Consider the following 20,089-nt stretch of genomic DNA (forward strand, 5'->3'; position numbering starts at 1 on the left):
GGTAAAATATAAACAAAATTTATCGGGTAGTTTATGATATATTTGAAGTTAAAAATTTCACTTTTTCAAACAAAACCAGATTTTAACTCCAAATATCTCGTTTCCTACTCGACAGATTTTTACGAAAATTCATTCAATTAGAGACAATAGTGGTCTCCATATTCAGGTAAAATATAAACAAAATCTATCGAGTAGTTTACGATATATTTGAAGTTAAAGATTTCACTGTTTCAAACAAAACCAGATTTTAACTCCAAATATCTCGTTTCCTACTCAATAGATTTTTACGAAAATTCATTCAATTATAGAAAATAGTGGTCTCCATATTCAGGTAAAATATAAACAAAATCTATCGAGTAGTTTACGATATATTTCAAGTTAAAGATTTCACTGTTTCAAACGAAACTAAACTTTAACTCGAAATATTTCGTTTCCTACACTACAGATTTTTACGAAAAATCATTCAATTAGAGACAATAATGGTCTCCATATACAGGTAAAATATAAACAAAATTTATCGGGTAGTTTATGATATATTTGAAGTTAAAAATTTCACTTTTTCAAACAAAACCAGATTTTAACTCCAAATATCTCGTTTCCTACTCGACAGATTTTTACGAAAATTCATTCAATTAGAGACAATAGTGGTCTCCATATTCAGGTAAAATATAAACAAAATCTATCGAGTAGTTTACGATATATTTGAAGTTAAAGATTTCACTGTTTCAAACAAAACCAGATTTTAACTCCAAATATCTCGTTTCCTACTCAATAGATTTTTACGAAAATTCATTCAATTATAGAAAATAGTGGTCTCCATATTCAGGTAAAATATAAACAAAATCTATCGAGTAGTTTACGATATATTTCAAGTTAAAGATTTCACTGTTTCAAACGAAACTAAACTTTAACTCGAAATATTTCGTTTCCTACACTACAGATTTTTACGAAAAATCATTCAATTAGAGACAATAATGGTCTCCATATACAGGTAAAATATAAACAAAATTTATCGGGTAGTTTATGATATATTTGAAGTTAAAAATTTCACTTTTTCAAACAAAACCAGATTTTAACTCCAAATATCTCGTTTCCTACACTACAGATTTTTACGAAAAATCATTCAATTAGAGACAATAATGGTCTCCATATACAGGTAAAATATAAACAAAATTTATCGGGTAGTTTATGATATATTTGAAGTTAAAAATTTCACTTTTTCAAACAAAACCAGATTTTAACTCCAAATATCTCGTTTCCTACTCGACAGATTTTTACGAAAATTCATTCAATTAGAGACAATAGTGGTCTCCATATTCAGGTAAAATATAAACAAAATCTATCGAGTAGTTTACGATATATTTGAAGTTAAAGATTTCACTGTTTCAAACAAAACCAGATTTTAACTCCAAATATCTCGTTTCCTACTCAATAGATTTTTACGAAAATTCATTCAATTATAGAAAATAGTGGTCTCCATATTCAGGTAAAATATAAACAAAATCTATCGAGTAGTTTACGATATATTTCAAGTTAAAGATTTCACTGTTTCAAACGAAACTAAACTTTAACTCGAAATATTTCGTTTCCTACACTACAGATTTTTACGAAAAATCATTCAATTAGAGACAATAATGGTCTCCATATACAGGTAAAATATAAACAAAATTTATCGGGTAGTTTATGATATATTTGAAGTTAAAAATTTCACTTTTTCAAACAAAACCAGATTTTAACTCCAAATATCTCGTTTCCTACTCGACAGATTTTTACGAAAATTCATTCAATTAGAGACAATAGTGGTCTCCATATTCAGGTAAAATATAAACAAAATCTATCGAGTAGTTTACGAGAAATTTGAAGTTAGAAATTTTACTGTTTCAAAAGAAACCAAACTTTAGCTCCAAATATCATGTTTTTACTTTACAGATTTTTATGAAATTTCATATAATTATAGACATTAGTGTTCTCCATTTAGAGGTAAAATATAAACAAAATCTATCGAGTAGTTTACGATATATTTCAAGTTAAATATTTTACTGTTTTAATTGTAATCAAAATTCAACTCCAAATATCATGTTTTTACTTAACAGATTTTTACGAAATTTCATACAATTATAGACAATAGTGGTCTCCATTTAGAGGTAAAACTGGTCGGCTACCGTGGCGCCTAACAAAGAAAGTTATCAATCGATTGGATTTATCACATTCGAGAAGAATCGCTGATTGTCGATTCCAACAGTCAAGATTCAGTTATTTTGAACATTGTTTACTCAGAAGCAGTCTCTATTGAGACTGACCGAACTTGAGTTCAAACAATATTTGGACTTGAGTTCACTGCATACAGTCAGGAGACTCAGCAATATCACAATAGATTTTGTACAGCTTCAGAGAAGATGAATATTTTTAATGAAGATTTTCGCGCTCTGAGATGTGTTACCAAACAGTAATCTGGTTTGGATGCTCACACAACTTTATAGTCTTAAAACTATTAACATTAATTTCTAGGAAATATGCGGGATACGAACTGGGAATCTTCTATTGCCAAATCCTTGGCTTCTTGGCCCGCAACCTGCCATGCGTTAACACTGTAATAGTTACGTTAGATTCACATCCATTCAAACAGTCTGTGTAGAGGGCAACTTTTCCAACTACAAGGGACCTTTTCCCTTCTGGCATCCTGTTGGCATTGATTAAGGAGCAATCTGGAAATCAAACAAAACCTCGGTCGCCCTAGTGCGAGCTTTATTTGGCAACGTCACTTCTCTTCAATCGATGCACTTAATTATTGGTCGCCATTATTAACATATTTCTCTTTAGAATGGTGGAGCAGGGGGTGGGATTAAGTGGCGCGACATAAAGCACTGAAGGTTCCCAGCTGAGAGAAATCATACAAACAAAAAGGGCTGCATAAATACAAAGAAGGTTATACTGAAGGCAGTGGAGAGGTTATAGCCTTCAGATGATTTTCATTAGACAGTTTTATCGCCTAGAATCAAATTCTCCCCGATATTCTTGTTTATTGTATTATAGCTCTAATACCACAAGTATCCTATCTGTTAATCCGATCTACGAACTTCCCACGGACATACAGTCCGTCTTGTACCTTCCACGCACTGATAAGCGGGCCTTACAATTTTTATTACCATCAGCGCCATAACCAGGGAATAAATCTTCTTAATTAATTAAACCCGTTTTTACTACCACTCGCAAGAAAAGCAACTCGTATTGGTAGAATATCCGTTTTTGGGGCCCCCCTGAGTAATTTGGAAAAGTATATCCAGCGTAATGAAAAACGGGAAATTGCGTAAAGTGAATTTTTTTTGTTTTCTTATTCCACTTAGATATTATCATGAGGAGACGCGTCAGTATTGGTCAACCGGAACTTGCTGCGTTCTTTGATGTGTTAAAGATTTTCTGGGGTAAAACGGCTGCAAGATTTCCCTTGAACTCAGTGTCACTACCTGGAGCTGTGAAATTGAGTGGAGAGATTTTCCGAGTTAAGTGGCGATTAAGCCGCTCTTGTAGGGAAAGTGGCGATTACAGTTTTCCTCTAAACAGCCTCACCACGTGGGTGGTAATAATAAGTATCAAATGTGGACTTAAATTGCTATAGTCGAGGAAAATCAGCTGTCCGGAAGTGAGTCTAAATGAACAGATGTTTTTGTTTAGTATTTTGAGATAAAAACAGCTGATTCTCATTAAATTTTGTGTAGTGATCAGAAACGCACAATTCTAGCGCTTTTACTGGAGACATTTTAGCAGGAAATCCGATTAAGGGAGCCTCTCGAGTGATGAGAATTAAATATGTGGCTCAACTTTCTGAGTTTCAAGACAGGATGGCAGACCAAAGGAAGTCGTGGGAGTGTGGCCTCCAGTCTATCCCGGCTGCGAGGCTTAACCGCAACGGTGGACCAGTGATCTTTTCCAACGGAGATCGTTCAGTCAATCACTCTAGGGACCCCCCAGACTAGAAAACAAACTCTAAAATTAATCTACGCTGAATCTTACCGACAACACCTCACTCTCCTCAATGAACGAATGATGTCATGCAATTTCTGGTCAACATGACCTGCTAAATCTCTAGAAATGAGCAAGAAATTAAGAAATTACTTGTGAACGAAATTAATTTTAATGATGTAGGCGGTGTAACAGTTTCGCCCTGGTGGTTTGGTCATTATGTTCTGTTCTATTCCCCTCGCTGAACAGACCCATTGACCCCGATTTGGATATTGCAAAAATTAAAGCAATTTGAAGTGTGTTACTGGCGCCAATATAATTGCGCGCGCGCACACACACACACACCTGTTGATTGCATAATTAGATCACTTTCAGAGAACTCTATCTGGTAAAGATTATTTAGAAATTGTTTTTAGTGATCTTTCTTGGAAGAGAGGTTATCCAAAATATAATTATGAAAATGAAATAACGCACTACATTGAACGTGCTGCTGAATTGAAGCCAGCCTAAACGCCAAAAAAAAAAAGAGTTACGTCACTAGATGGAGTATAGTTTCTCTAGAAGGTAACAACACCATGATTCCTCCAACTTCTGGTCCAATTTTCAGTGCAAATCCCAAGTTTTAGGGAACATTTAGAATCCCTAAACTGTTTTCAGAGATAGTCGTGTGAGTGTGCATTGAAGATTGTATTTAGGCGTGAAGGTTAGAAAACCCAAAATATAAACATAACCTTCCACTGAAGAAGAAGAAACCTACCACCACCAATCTTGCTGCCACGCTACAATCAGTCGTCAAAGCTTAACCTTCCGGAGTGCAGAGATTGCCTACTCGTGAGAAAGCTCTCTTATTTCCAGCACTAGTTGCGCCAGTTACTCCAGCATTTTCCGCTTGAAGATTTAATCTCCAGTAGGAGCATAATCCCATTCCAGGGTCTGCTTGCAGCCTTCAATGAAATGTTCATTTCAGTGAGCTTATCTAGAAATCTAATATCTATTTATTAATTCCATTCACAGTAAAAGGTAACTCATTATTGGAAACTAGCCAACGTGGTAACCAACAGTGCATTAATGGTAAATAATCCGCTCGTGTTTACATTTATAAGAGATGAATGCATTAATATTGCAGACGGATAGACAGACCGACATATTTAGCTAGCCAGTGATCCAGAATTAATCTTTAATTGAATTATTAATTAAATTTCTAATTACATTAGGATTATTGGGAAATTGATTTTCACATTGTACGCTTCCATTCACTAGGCAAGGAATGGATCGGGTTCGGGTCAAGTTTTCCACTTTTTGAGTTTTCGCCGTTTTCAGGTCCCTTCTCAATAACTGGAAATCTCAGGAAGCTGAAAGTTTATGTTCAGGTTGAGTGACGTCAGAGGAGCTGACTGCTACTTTAGCGATCACAATACCACCGGAAGTGCCGCTTTGCTGAGCTTTATTTTTCGCTTTTTTTAAAAGTTAGTTCTCATAGCGCTCGTTGTGCACTAGTGTTAGTGGGTAAGCTTTATTTTGAGAAATGTTTCCAAGTTAAAAGGAGGGGAGTGACTGTTCTTCCCTCTAAAGTACTATTTCAGTATAGTGTACGACTCGGCGTGTTTTATACCATAAAAGTCGGTTTTGCCGAAATTCCAAGGTCGAAGAAAATTCCGGAAATACCACATTAATCAATGGAGTATTTGGGGGGGGCGTGCTTTACATACAGCTACCAATTAGGTGTCGTGGACGGAGGCGACTAGCAAACTTACTTCACTATAAATTTCTCATTTTAAACAATTAATAAAATCCAAGGCCTAGATACTGGGAATCGAACCCACTAAACTAACAATACATCTTAGCATTGCGGGTCTAGCCTATAACCGCCTAACATACTTTACTATAAATTTCTCCTCTTAAACATTAAATAAAATCCAAGGCTTAGACCAGGGGAATCGAACCTACTAAACCAACAATACATCTTAGCATTGCGGGTCTAGTCTCTTAACCGCTCGGCTATCGTGGCTTCTAATCAATAGAGTATTTAGAAAAATAGTTTATATTAGAATAATTTTGGGAGGGAAGGATAATTCGTTTTAGTGACCTTGAGGTGGGTCAAAATGTTCCTCTTGAGTCCACAACCCGGGCAATTGCAGTCAGAGGAAGTCGTGTCAGTGTTCACACCAGATCTTCTCCCCCAAATCTCCAAGAGAATTGACCAATAGTCAGTAGCTGGCATTCCCAGGTCTAGACACCAATCATCCTCTCCTGGCTAGGCGAAGTCCCGGAAGTGCAGATTCATTTGGTAGCCTCTACCTAGTTCCTTCTTCACACAGCGTCCACCTAAAGCAGCCAATCAGCCCACACTAACCGATGGCTTGCAGATCAGGAAGTCAGAATAAATGTAGAAAATTATATACTTTATAAACACGTAAATATATACATTATATGCAAATTTCACGTCCATCAAGTTGCATTTATTGATCTTCACCAGCGCTACATAACTTAATGTGTACTAAAATATGAATAATAAAAAGTGAGAAGAAATTTTGCATAATTAAGCAATTATTATTTCAATTATTATTAATAACATTATTTTATCGTAATAATAAAAAAAAAATGCCGACAGAGAGATCGATTATTATAATAATTATAATAATTAATTGGCCATTAGTATGTTTTATGTAGATAATAAATGTAAATAAAATGAATTTTACACATGTCTAATGCCATTAAAGAGACTGGCGGCTACAGACAGACTAAGAAACGGAAGTACGTGTTGGTAGATATCTGTGTGCAAGGCCTACTAAATATTAATTTATCATAAACCAGTTTTTTTTCCCTTTTTTTTAAATATATAAAAGCATTTTTATTATAAATGTAATATTCTTTAATTTATAAAAATTATATATTTACGTTCACTTGAGACTTTCTCATTAAAATTGTTGAAGAGAAAGTGCATTGTGCAACGTAATTAATAGAGATGGAAGGGACTTTTTTTTGGTTAAAAAAAGTGAAATTATTATTATTTTTTTTCTAATTTGGAACTGAACACTCGCACGACTTTTTAATTGTAAGTGACGTGCGTGTTTGGACAATTTCTTTTGTGGGGGGAGGGAATGGATTATTCCCTGGATTCTCTCAGATTATCCCAGGGACCTTCATGTTAAAAGGGGTCTTTGGGGAGAGATGTACCTCGTAACTCCTTATTATACCGCTTACTATACGATTCTAACGCGCTGAGTAATAATTAGACTTAAACTGAAACAAAGTGTAAAGGGGAAAAAAAACTGTAAACTTTGCGAACAGAAACGGAAATAGATGTGTAGGTGCTGGGGACGTTAGGGTTAAATAAAATGCCGTCCCTCGTGAAGGCGGCTAAGTTGAAAGACCCGCCCCAACGGAGTAATACACCTGATCTTTTAACGTGGGCTTCGTAATGACCTACATTAAATTCTTTACCGCGAAAATACATAGTGCATTAGCTCTACTTCCGGAACTTAATTCAGATAGTGGGCTGACAATGTGAAACTCAAAAAAAAGTAGGATACAAACATTTACTTTAGACAAATTAATTTACCAATATCTCTGAAGATGTATGAAAACCAGAAATCTTGTTTTAAATGAAGAAAAAAGGGAAGGGATTAGCAATGCGGTTAGCGTACTGGACTCCCACGCGGAGGTCCCGGGTTCTAATCCCACCTGCTGACTCTTAGATTCTCTCTTCCTAGGAGCTTCTTGCAGCTCACTGTTACGGTGATGGACAGTGTTGTCTGTAACGAGAGAGGCAGGCAGTGCACTGAAAAAAGCTCCGGGCGCCAATAACCTTAGATGTTGACGCGCCTTAAATCATTTAAAAAAAAAATGAAGTAAAAAAAACAGAATTTTTGTGAAAGTGGTCTTCATCATTCAAGATTCGATCAGGTGTTCAGCAATTTGGCACTAACTGTTTGGTGGAATCGTACATTGTACGATCAATGGCTCAAGGTAAGTCAAACAGTGGAACGGAAATAAAATTTGGTAAGCACACTCACACCACTTTCTGTTTTTACGTAATTAAATTTTCCTGGAACGTTAATTTGTTCTAAAAAGTAGTTGGCAACACTGTACTTGTTCCCTCTAAAGGTATTAGTTCCGGGGGAAGAAAGAAAAGCTAAAACTTCCAAAAAGCCATTCCTTGAAGTGGAGGAAAACAGAACCACTCCTCCCTCCCTCTACTGTCCTTAGCCGAATTTTTCCTGGAAAATGAAAGTTGAGACTGGCGGTGCACAATTGGTTAAAGAAAATCGTTAGAAAAGCTTTCGAGAAAACCTCAAAAAACTGGAAAAATCAATGAAGAAAGTGGCCATTTCCTGGCGACTTGTTCTAGCTAAAAGCTCAACTTTCTGGATAGATCGTGGTTATGCTGGCCAATTCACTACACCGACTGGCAGACCAATACGACTTTCTCTAGACTCAAGAATCCTTCAAAAGTTTCACTTCCGGTGAAAATCCGGAGAAATTGAAAATCTGACACGAGGGAGAAGTAAGAAGATCAGAGTGTTCAAGATCAATATCTCCTGCGGACAATGTTGTCCGACCTTAAGCGTTAACTAGATTGATGACTGTGTTTGGGTAAGTAAGCTATTATAGAAGGCCATCAAGCACTAAACTGTCAGGGTAACCACTTAAAGAGGTGGATGTACTTGGAGGCGGACAGTCATCGCACAGAGAGTGCTCTGCTCACCACAGCAGTGGACTATTTATCTTGTCGAGTTACTCCATCAGGACGTCGCTGCAGGCTGTTGCAGGATTTCATTCGTCCTCTTACTAATACTTTCATTATTAATGTCCAGGATGATATACAATATATAATGAACTACATGTCCTTCCAGGCTGGTAACCTGGAGTTGTGACCTTTATGAGTGTTGAAAATGACCCTCAGGGTATTTTGGTAGGATATATTTCTCATTTCCACAACTCTTACAGCTGTAAACGGCCAAAGCTCTCAGTCCATTCTTGCCAAACATTGTCTTTAATGTCACAATCAGTGAACCCAAAGGAATCGATTCCTTTAAAAAAAAAAAAACTTACCAAAGCTCTCAGTCCACTCTTGCAACACAATTACTACAATCACAATTCCCCTAATCGAATCGACACACACGTTACTAACAGCTGTAAACGGCCAAAGCTCTCAGTCCATTCTTGCCAAACATTGTCTTTAATGTCACAATCAGTGAACCCAAAGGAATCGATTCCTTTAAAAAAAAAAAAACTTACCAAAGCTCTCAGTCCACTCTTGCAACACAATTACTACAATCACAATTCCCCTAATCGAATCGACACACACGTTACTAACAGCTGTAAACGGCCAAAGCTCTCAGTCCATTCTTGCCAAACATTGTCTTTAATGTCACAATCAGTGAACCCAAAGGAATCGATTCCTTTAAAAAAAAAAAAACTTACCAAAGCTCTCAGTCCACTCTTGCAACACAATTACTACAATCACAATTCCCCTAATCGAATCGACACACACGTTACTAACAGCTGTAAACGGCCAAAGCTCTCAGTCCATTCTTGCCAAACATTGTCTTTAATGTCACAATCAGTGAACCCAAAGGAATCGATTCCTTTAAAAAAAAAAAAACTTACCAAAGCTCTCAGTCCACTCTTGCAACACAATTACTACAATCACAATTCCCCTAATCGAATCGACACACACGTTACTAACAGCTGTAAACGGCCAAAGCTCTCAGTCCATTCTTGCCAAACATTGTCTTTAATGTCACAATCAGTGAACCCAAAGGAATCGATTCCTTTAAAAAAAAAAAAACTTACCAAAGCTCTCAGTCCACTCTTGCAACACAATTACTACAATCACAATTCCCCTAATCGAATCGACACACACGTTACTAACAGCTGTAAACGGCCAAAGCTCTCAGTCCATTCTTGCCAAACATTGTCTTTAATGTCACAATCAGTGAACCCAAAGGAATCGATTCCTTTAAAAAAAAAAAAACTTACCAAAGCTCTCAGTCCACTCTTGCAACACAATTACTACAATCACAATTCCCCTAATCGAATCGACACACACGTTACTAACAGCTGTAAACGGCCAAAGCTCTCAGTCCATTCTTGCCAAACATTGTCTTTAATGTCACAATCAGTGAACCCAAAGGAATCGATTCCTTTAAAAAAAAAAAAACTTACCAAAGCTCTCAGTCCACTCTTGCAACACAATTACTACAATCACAATTCCCCTAATCGAATCGACACACACGTTACTAACAGCTGTAAACGGCCAAAGCTCTCAGTCCATTCTTGCCAAACATTGTCTTTAATGTCACAATCAGTGAACCCAAAGGAATCGATTCCTTTAAAAAAAAAAAAACTTACCAAAGCTCTCAGTCCACTCTTGCAACACAATTACTACAATCACAATTCCCCTAATCGAATCGACACACACGTTACTAACAGCTGTAAACGGCCAAAGCTCTCAGTCCATTCTTGCCAAACATTGTCTTTAATGTCACAATCAGTGAACCCAAAGGAATCGATTCCTTTAAAAAAAAAAAAACTTACCAAAGCTCTCAGTCCACTCTTGCAACACAATTACTACAATCACAATTCCCCTAATCGAATCGACACACACGTTACTAACAGCTGTAAACGGCCAAAGCTCTCAGTCCATTCTTGCCAAACATTGTCTTTAATGTCACAATCAGTGAACCCAAAGGAATCGATTCCTTTAAAAAAAAAAAAACTTACCAAAGCTCTCAGTCCACTCTTGCAACACAATTACTACAATCACAATTCCCCTAATCGAATCGACACACACGTTACTAACGCCTTAATCCTCTTTCCGCTAACCTCTCCCCACTCCCGAGGTTCTAACTTAAATATTTCCCTTAAATTCAAAACAATTGTGACGTACTTAATTCTATATATATAGCCATAAAAGCCTCTGAGTGTTCACAAGTAATACGGCAGTACATTACATAGGACTGGCACTTTAGAGAGAATCTATAAATACCGTTCACTGAAATCTCTTTTTCGGATTTTTGGGGACCTCAAAATGTATAATTAACGGTGAAAATACGAAATCAAAGGTTTGTCACGATTACATTACTTCCTGTGCAGTGAGAGGAAGAGTGAAAAATCTCTCAACTAATACCTACTGTGAGTGTGCCATCTTTGGTGGCAAGGGAAATTAAGTGGCACAAATTTGGAAGTCTGGAAGTGAAGGCCGTCTGATATCGCCAAGATTACTTGGCCAGTGATACTCTATTCTCTCTATCTCTCTTCTCATGAAATCTTTAGAATTAGAGAGCCAAAAGCGGAGAGAAGTAAGAAAGAAATAATGAACAAGTTGGATGGCCCAGTCTCAGCCCTAACATTGTCCGCCTCGTCTTTATTAAAACTGTCCGAGATACTCGTAATACCCAACCCCCCTTAATAAAGGGGGAATCACGATCCAGGTGGAAGAGTTCGCCGAACCTGGGGGGATCCTGATGCATTCACACCCAACACTTTCTTTTTACGCAGATCATCTTCAATATTCCTGCTTTTATTAAAAAGAACAATTGATTCAATTTTATGAATGTAGCCTATTATGAAATGATGACGTCCTTGCTTTCCCGACACCCCACCAGAAAAGAAAAAATCCCAAAGTTTCTTGCCAATTGATGACGTTTCACACCCAATGAACGACACTTTGGCGACTTCGAAGAGGATTAAAGAAAAAAAACCGCATTTCTGGACGCAATTCCACGGTCTAAATTCTTCCAGCACGGTCTAAATTTTGATTATACCTGCTCAGTCTTAAATATTATGTGGCTGTTAGAGCCGCACAATGTGCTGTAATTGGCACGTTAGAGGACAGATACATTACATGGCGGCAAGTGCAATATCCCCAGTTCGAGTCCACTTTGGGGCTAGTTTTTATTTATTTAAAGGGTAAATGTTTATTAGTAAAGTAAGAGCTTCCACCCCCTCATCCAAGTTGGACGTTAAGCCCCGCCCGAAAAAGTAGGCAGTTACTTTAGTGATGGTGACCTAGATACAGAGTGAGCGCGATTTCAAGGACTACAACGCTGGATCCATTAATTCTGGGTCTTCGTGGAGGTACACTGATCCCAGTCGGCTTGTTTACCCAGCTATTAACCCATCCCTAGACGGTTCCCTGGGACATTCTATCTTCTTCTAAATCATTTATTGTCAAGAGATGGTAACACCCACAGCAATAAGCTCTAAGATCATTAGCTTTTCTGTTTTATTTTTATTTTTTAAATTAAAACTTTAAAATTCTTTTACCCAGAGATAAATTCGAGGAATTAATTCGCCAGAAGAGGAAGAGGAAATGGGTTTTGAAGATATTTACCACTTTAGCAAACTGAAATCCCAACTGACTTTGACGAGCTGAGCAACTTTAAGCTGCAAATATTACAACTGATGATGTTCAACTTATGGGCGACAAGAAATAACATGTTATTCATCATTTCGTTAAAGGGGATAAACTTAATCTTTCATTAATACTGGAGAATTCTTTAGATTTACTGCCAACTATCTGAGAGGGCAGATAGATAGCTAGACGGCCTGATCTTGGGATAAGACCCCAGCTGCGTCTACAGAAATACCCGCTTTAGATAACACTTAAACTTCAGAATCTGCCTGCCTATTGGTGTAAAAGACCTTTATCTTCTACAGTAAAACGTTTCTAAATAAAATCGCGGTTTTCTCTTTGTAGGCCAACTTTTTACATTTATTTATTTATTTTTATAAATATTTTTATTTTACATAATAAATAGTAATAAGAATAAAAAATAAAAACGATAATTTGTCAAGCTTGACATTTGCGCAATGGTTCATGGCGTAAACAGTAATAGAACTACAAATTCAGAAAGATTAAATAAAGTATAGACCACCATTCTATTGGAATGCCCTGTAAAGATGCTATTAAGATGCAGGCGGGGCCTGTTTGATGTGGGCGTGGTCAGCTTGGATTAGCATGGCTTACTATTGGCTCCAAGAACCGCCTACTTTCTCTACTTCAATTCTCCATTCTGGTTGGTCACTTATTCACTTCTAATTATTTCTCATTAAAAAACATTTAAAAAAAATTTTCCCCCGTAGGTATTTGATATATTATCAGAATATGCAATAAAAACCAATCTCCAAAAATACACCCAAAAACGTGATTTTTCTTACGTAATATTTACTGTTTTATGTTACTAATGCAAAGGGAAATGAAGAAGTTACGAAATATTGATAACTTTAATGATTAACAGAAAATGAAATCTGTGCATATTGTTCCCTTAGAAATCCGCCATTGTTTGAGCATTATTTGCAAATGGCTGTCGCCTAGCAACACAGATCAGGTTGTGGGGCCCTGGAATGTTTACTCCTTACCACAATTCATCCCAAGTTTGACTCGTTTCCGCTTAACAGAATTGCCCTTTATCGAATTATCCTAGAAAAATGTTTCTAGTAAAAGATAAATCTACCGATAGACAATTATTGCATCAAGATTAAAGAACATCGTTGGGAAAAAACTGAATTATCTACTGAGTAAAGCTGGACTTCCTGTGTTACCAATTTGGAGCAAAACCTTATTGTGGCATCCTCCGAGGCCATGGAAGTGAAATGGACTTCTTTGGCCTAAACTCTCCGACAACTCCTGGAGAAAAACAGTTACGAGTGCTACACACGCGATGTCGAACTCACTGAAGATGTACAACAGAAGATAACAATACATATCGTAACGTGTGAGGCCCAAGAAGCGCCCGGAAGAATAGGTTACTGTTTGATGCTCTCATGTCGACATCTAAGTTAATCAAGTCTTGCTAATCTGCTTGTTCCGTTACTTCAGCGCTCTCTATGGAATGGCTAGCCTAACTAAGGAAAGCTCATCTTTCACCAAACACAACATTGTCGACTTTCTCTATCTCACAGAGTGTCTATCCGACTATTTACTTAATATGCAAATCAACAGCTAAAACAGAAACCCCATCTGAATGTATACGCAAGATTTTTGACAGGTAATTCTGCAGTGAAGTGTGAGCGCATAATGTAAACACTAGCTTGTTTTTTTTATAAACAATAAATGTATTATTGCCGGCAACATTTCGTCAAACAGACCGGCTTGTTTGTAAACAAACTGATCATCATTCTCACCATATTAACAACGCCCACTGCCTTTGCAATCAATTCAAATCACTCGTCAGTTTCACTGATGTAAATTTTAAGTTGAATTTTTAGTACATAGTTATAAACATCCGTTTTGTCTGTTTGTTTGTACAAAGCGTATTTCCTACTAATGAACACTCACACGAATTTCTCTGACCGGAAACTGATTATTGTTAAAACAAGAAACTAATGAAAACTCGTATTACTTCCTGTTTCTCTACTGGAAATATACCCAGAGGCCGGAAAAGTGTTTTTCACAAAATGTGTGTGAAATACGAAAACTCGCGGGAAGTAACTATCCCAGAATGCGGTAATAAGGTTTCCCTCAACCAGAATTACTGTTTAACTAAAAAAGATTTTCCAATTGTGTTTTTCCTACAAATCAAAAACCTTTTCTGGAAAATGCTTTTAAGAGAGAAGAGATGAAAAATGCCCATTTTTTGCGTAATCAACAATAATTCTATCTTTTCTGAGCTGAGATTTTAAATATGGCGCTTAAATACAGAGATTTGAAGAAAATTCTTCAGACGGAACTACTTAATAGATATTAAACTAATTTGAGCTTCAAATTTTCCTAAACTTGGTTAACGCTACGAGTTGTAGTCAGGTTAGGGCTTGGTAAGTCCTAAACTAAGTATAAATGTTCAGCTCCCCGGGAATATTAGTTCCTTAAATATTCTGTTCCCGGACGGACAGACACACGCGCTGAGATTGAGAGATCACTCTCTACAAACCTCTTGGTTGGACTCAGGGGACTCCAAAACGCATATTTCCGGTTCGAAGTAGCAAATTGGACTCGATCGCAGTACTTTCCTCACCCAGTAACAGGAAGTAAAAGATGAAGATCTTTACGGCTAAATGACTCTTGGAAGATTACTGTTAGTTTTGGTCTATTTATCGCTTTTATTATCTAGTAATTTATTTAACAAGTGTGGAAAGTAGTACTTTTCCTCACACGAGCGAGCGAAGCGAGGCGAGTGCAAGTGCAACTTGCCGAGTGTGAGGAAAATACTTTACACTCGAGTTAAATAGTATATTTTTTCTGCAACCATTAGGGTTATTAACTAAAAAAAAAAAAAACTAAACAGGAATCACTAGAATCCATTTTAAATTTCTATAAGGTAACACTATAACCTTTTTAACTGTTATAATTAAAAATATCTAATTATTTATTAAAGTATTATTTTTATTTCTATATTCCTTTCAATTTTTATTTTATTTTTTAATATTCGTTTTTTAATTATTTAGTTGCGTTAAATAAGCTTATTAGAGTTTTACAGAAAATATTTAATAACAAAACTTCTTATATCAAGGAAGCACAATAAAGTTTTTTCACTCACTAGTGAGGAAAGTGACACTAATGGGAATTTTTCCTCACTAGTGAGGTAAAGTTGGGCATTACACAGCTGATTTTAATTGAGTGATGAGAACATTCTTACATGGTTGCAGAAAAAATAATTTTAAGGAAAGATCAGACAAAGTAACACGTTTCCGGTCACAAGTGATGGTTTAAGTAAGAATTCCAAGTTCAAAGGAAATCATAAGAATATAATAAAACAATTCACATTATTTTTGTAAAAGTTGTGCAAGATTTTACTTTATATTAACAGTTTGTAATTTATATTTGAGGTCATTGTAATTAATCGATTCTCTTTGAACAAAGTATTAAGAAGTAGTTTGAACATAATTTGTATGTACTGATAGTTTTAACGCATGATTAAATATCAGGAACATTCTAGAGTGTGTGTCCAGCTGGCAGAAAGGTTATATACTTACGCTACTTGGCGCCCTAATTAGTCCATAACTCTGACGATGAAAGGCGCTCTAACAGTAATCGCACACTGCCTTCGTAATCATTCACCCATACTATGACCTCGCATAATTGTTTCTATATAGTCCACTACATACATAGTTTGTAATCATTTTAAATATTCCACTCCTAGCTTCAATCTTGATTAGAGCGCCATTTTGTTTTTTTGTTTTACTTTCTATTTCTTAGTAGGAAGCGAATTCGGTGATCTAGGACAATTTTCAAAATTAAACTTAGGATGGATGATTTGCGAGGGATCGGTCAAATAAAACAACTCGTCTTTTTGCCAACGTTTCGACAAATATATTGTCCTCTTCAGGGCCTGGATATTACAAATATGTACAAAACAATTTAAGGAGTCAGTAACATAGAAAAAACAGTAAAAATCAGTAATATAAAAATAAACAGTAAAATATTACTGATTTTTACTGGTTTTTCTATGTTACTGACTCTGTAAATTGTTTTGTATTTGTAATATCCAAGCCCTGAAGAGGACAATATATTTGTCGAAACGTTGGCAAAGAGACGAGTTGTTTTATTTGACCGATTCCTCGCAAATCATCCATCCTAAGTTTAACAATTTACGGTCACGAAACCAATATATTCATTTCTAAATTAAGTTTACGCCAGTAATATCCGGTTAAATCGGAAAAAGTAAGATTCAGCAAAGAGCTGTTGAAGGCTTGAAGACGCTAGAATTCAGCTGCCCTTCTATTGGACCATGCTCCTCAGGTATTCCTCCTAAAAAAAAAGTCCATCAGTAGGAAAAATTGCATGTCATTTTTAACATTACCAACAGAGATATTACGCGTTACATTTTAGGTGAAGGTAGACTACAAATTACGTTTTAGACAGTAGCGTTTCACTTCGAAAATCTGTTACAATTGAAGAAGTTACCCTTAGCGATTCTTTTATATGGCGTGATTAGCAATCGATAAGTGATCTTTCAAGAGGAGGAGGAAATCCTTGAAACCTAACGGAAATAGGAAATAGTATATTAAGAAAAAAAAAACTGACTTTAAAATTATTTACATCATTAAATTTAATACAGGAAAAATGATTTTCGTTAAACGGAAATTATCTTGCTAATCATCTTTGAATGGTGCCAAGAAGGATACCGGGCACTGAGAACGGCTCAGATTACCAGCTTGGTGCGGGTGGCAATTCTGTATTGGATATTTATACTCTTCAGCGCCTTCATGGTGGTGGTAGGAGAAAATGGGTACGGAAATCAGCAATCAGCTGCTCAAATCAGCTGCAATAACATAACGCCGATTACTGCGATTTCGATTCCAAAGTTATAGTTGAGTCTTTGAAGAAATTATTTACGTTAATTTGCATACAAGTTGTTGTGATTTGCATGGTGAGTGCTCTACCGTCAGCCTACAGAACTAGCTACTATCAGAAATCCTAGCACCCAAGCTAGAATAGTTATGTGACTAGTATTACTCAAGCGAGAATAATTTCTCTGATCTTTTGGTAACAGGTAGATTGGTGATAGTAACCAATATTTTAGCGGAAATAATGGTTATGAGGCGGTTGTTTATTGGCACTAAAATAACGCGATTGAGACTCCAGCTGTTTCCGGTCAAGGCTGAAATAGTAGACAGGCTAATCTGGCGCGAGAATCAGCCTGACATGTTGGAACAGCCCAAACTCTCAACACAGTAGAATTTAATTTTATAAATAATTTAGTAAAGTGCACATATATTTAGAATAAATAAAGCCTTCCGTCAGACAGTACATCAAGGGAGTGTCAGAAATATTGTTGCATTTCTCTCCTGCGCTCAGTAGCAATGGCCAAATGGATTTAGATGCAGTTGGCGGAATGATGCGTCCCTGGTCAAGAATCTTAATAAAAATTAAATATGGCACACTTGCCAAAACACACTCTGCCGGTAAATTGCAGCGAGTAAATTACTCGAGTAACTCACAACAAATTTACCTCCTGTACATTCCTAGTTTTTTCTTATTCAGAATTAGAGATAATAATTATAATCTGATGTCCACATAATTTGATGTTTATTACGAGAAGTGTCCCAATAAGCTTAGCGGTTATCCGTTTGTGGAAAGCCCTGTCTTGGATGGTCACCCGGAGTGGGAAGAGGATATTCACTTTCTGGGAAGGGGATTTCATCTCCGGGCAATATTGACCCTTTCGGCTGGCTAACCGCCATGTCTAGAGATTCATTGAGCGACCTCTTTCAGATTCATTCGTTTTCAGAGAATCTAGAGACCGGTATCAAAGTGACATTGGGATGTCAACGGATAGTATGGTCTAAAATGATTTAATAAAACAAATAGGACTACTAGACTCTCAAGTTCGTAAAAGGTGGCGTTGAAGGTAAGTTGTGCATAGCAAGATGTCCTGGACAGCAGGACAAGTGATATGTGAGACTATTCATAACAACCCTCAAAGAAAGATGTGAATATAGGTTAGGGCCTGGAGATATCTGTTGGGATGGTTGAGGCCAGGTTTGTACCAGATATAGGGATGAAGGGACTCCTAGCCTAGTAGTGGGGGTGCGGTAACTGGGGCACCCACCCGCGCAGTCCTGCCAATTCCTTCTATTCTTTTTCAAGTAAACCGACACCAGCACCAGTTGTAAGGGCTTCAGTTCACACAATCAGAGTCCGTGTCACACGTGTTTAGTAGAATGACCTTGCTACACTTTCTGTTAAATGTTCATCAGGTTACAACTTCGACCCAGTTCTTCACGCTCTATTAAGCAATCCTATAACATCCTTCCTGGATTCAACAGATCTGGAGCAACTTGCATGACTTCCTTACAGTGAACTTATAAAAATTCTTAATTTACAATACGGCCACAATAAGATGTGTAGATGCAGATTCATAAATTTCCTGAATGGCTCACAAGTGGGACGTTGACTTCGTCTAGGCATCCCTCAAAACGAGCCAGGAGTCCCCACTAATTCCCGTTTTTTCCTGCAAAATTGAAGAAATAAAAGTTATTTGATAAGATATCTGAAGGGGCATAATTTATGAATTACAGTCAAGGGTGTTTCTTTCAATATCACCTCGTGGGAATGTTTATCCAACTGCTTCCTTTCCTCTAATGTGACCTTGAGATGGTTGCTCTTGAGTTATTCTCTAGTTGAGCAATCAAGAAACTGGAATAAATTGCACGATTAGTAAGATTTCTGGTGACTACTAGCCCAAAGAGTGGACATCTGGGATTCACATCCGACATCACTATCTAGCTTCGCCATTAATGGACAAAAAGATATTACCTTACTCGGGCTCTCGGATCGTTTATGGTCTCGGGTCTTTGATTCTACAAAACTCGCGGGGAAAGTTTTAAGTTTAAACTTCCGCAACTAGAGCGAGAATCACTTTCACCAGTTTCCACTTTTCTGAGTTTTTCCCAGAATAGTTCTAATGAATTCCTTCAAACTCTGTAGGAACAATAGATATCTTGTACGAGAGCATCTGTAAGTTTTGTTTGGGCACATTTTCTAGAAACATAGATTTTAAGAACAATTTGAAACAGTTTTTCCTTATAATGAAATATTTTTTTAAAATTTGGAGATTAAATTAATGCATCAAAGACTTTTGTAGTCGATTTACTCAGAGAAAGTCTTTTGAGTATTCACACCAGATATACTTACCAGTCTTTCGTAGATAACAATAAGGCAGAGAGCAGATTCCCAAGGTCAAGGATAATACAATTTAGCACAAGGAAACTGTAAATTCCGCTGAAGCTTCGATAGGGAAGAAAGATTATTACCAATTTCAGTCATAATTTTGTACCAAGCTTTACGATTAGGTTATGTTCAGGGCTGTAAAAAAAATTTCACGCATTATAATTTACATTAATTTGATATAATAAAGATAATTTACAAAAATTATTTACCTTATACTAATTAATATTTGTTTATTTTAACATAAAAAAGTTTGGTGTATCTTCTGTCCTGACCGTTTAGGTACTGGGTGTAATTTAAAATGTTATGGTTTGTTAATAAGTCAGTGTTGCCAATTGTCAAAAAAATGTTTGTTTTTTTTTGGCACGAAAAAGGTGGAAAATAACCTGTCCACAGAAACTATTACCTTTAGAGAAGGTTATAATAATTTAACCAATTCCATTCAAAAAACATTACCTTGATATCTAAACATTCATTACATTACCTATGTACATTTTTAATGAATAATTT

General features: G+C 36.5%; 1 long non-coding RNA gene across 4 annotated transcripts; it reads right to left on the reverse strand.

Moving 5' to 3' along the window:
* Window positions 1-16,419: 16,419 nt before the first annotated feature.
* Window positions 16,420-19,981, reverse strand: LOC141459694 (uncharacterized). Of its 4 annotated transcripts, none has more exons than XR_012461592.1 (7): window positions 19,792-19,981; window positions 19,547-19,717; window positions 19,169-19,393; window positions 18,956-19,048; window positions 18,462-18,863; window positions 16,761-16,889; window positions 16,420-16,657 (listed from the first exon to the last, which is right to left on the reverse strand). It is a non-coding gene; the product is annotated as an uncharacterized lncRNA (long non-coding RNA). The 4 variants fall into 4 exon arrangements; XR_012461591.1 differs by having other exon boundaries at window positions 16,732-16,889; XR_012461590.1 differs by lacking the exon at window positions 16,761-16,889 and having other exon boundaries at window positions 16,421-16,657; window positions 19,792-19,953.
* Window positions 19,982-20,089: the final 108 nt, after the last annotated feature.

This window comes from Rhodnius prolixus, unplaced genomic scaffold (genome assembly GCF_049639745.1).
Source record: "Rhodnius prolixus isolate KJV_2025 unplaced genomic scaffold, Rpr scaffold_17, whole genome shotgun sequence".
Classification (NCBI taxonomy): Eukaryota; Metazoa; Arthropoda; class Insecta; order Hemiptera; family Reduviidae; genus Rhodnius; species Rhodnius prolixus.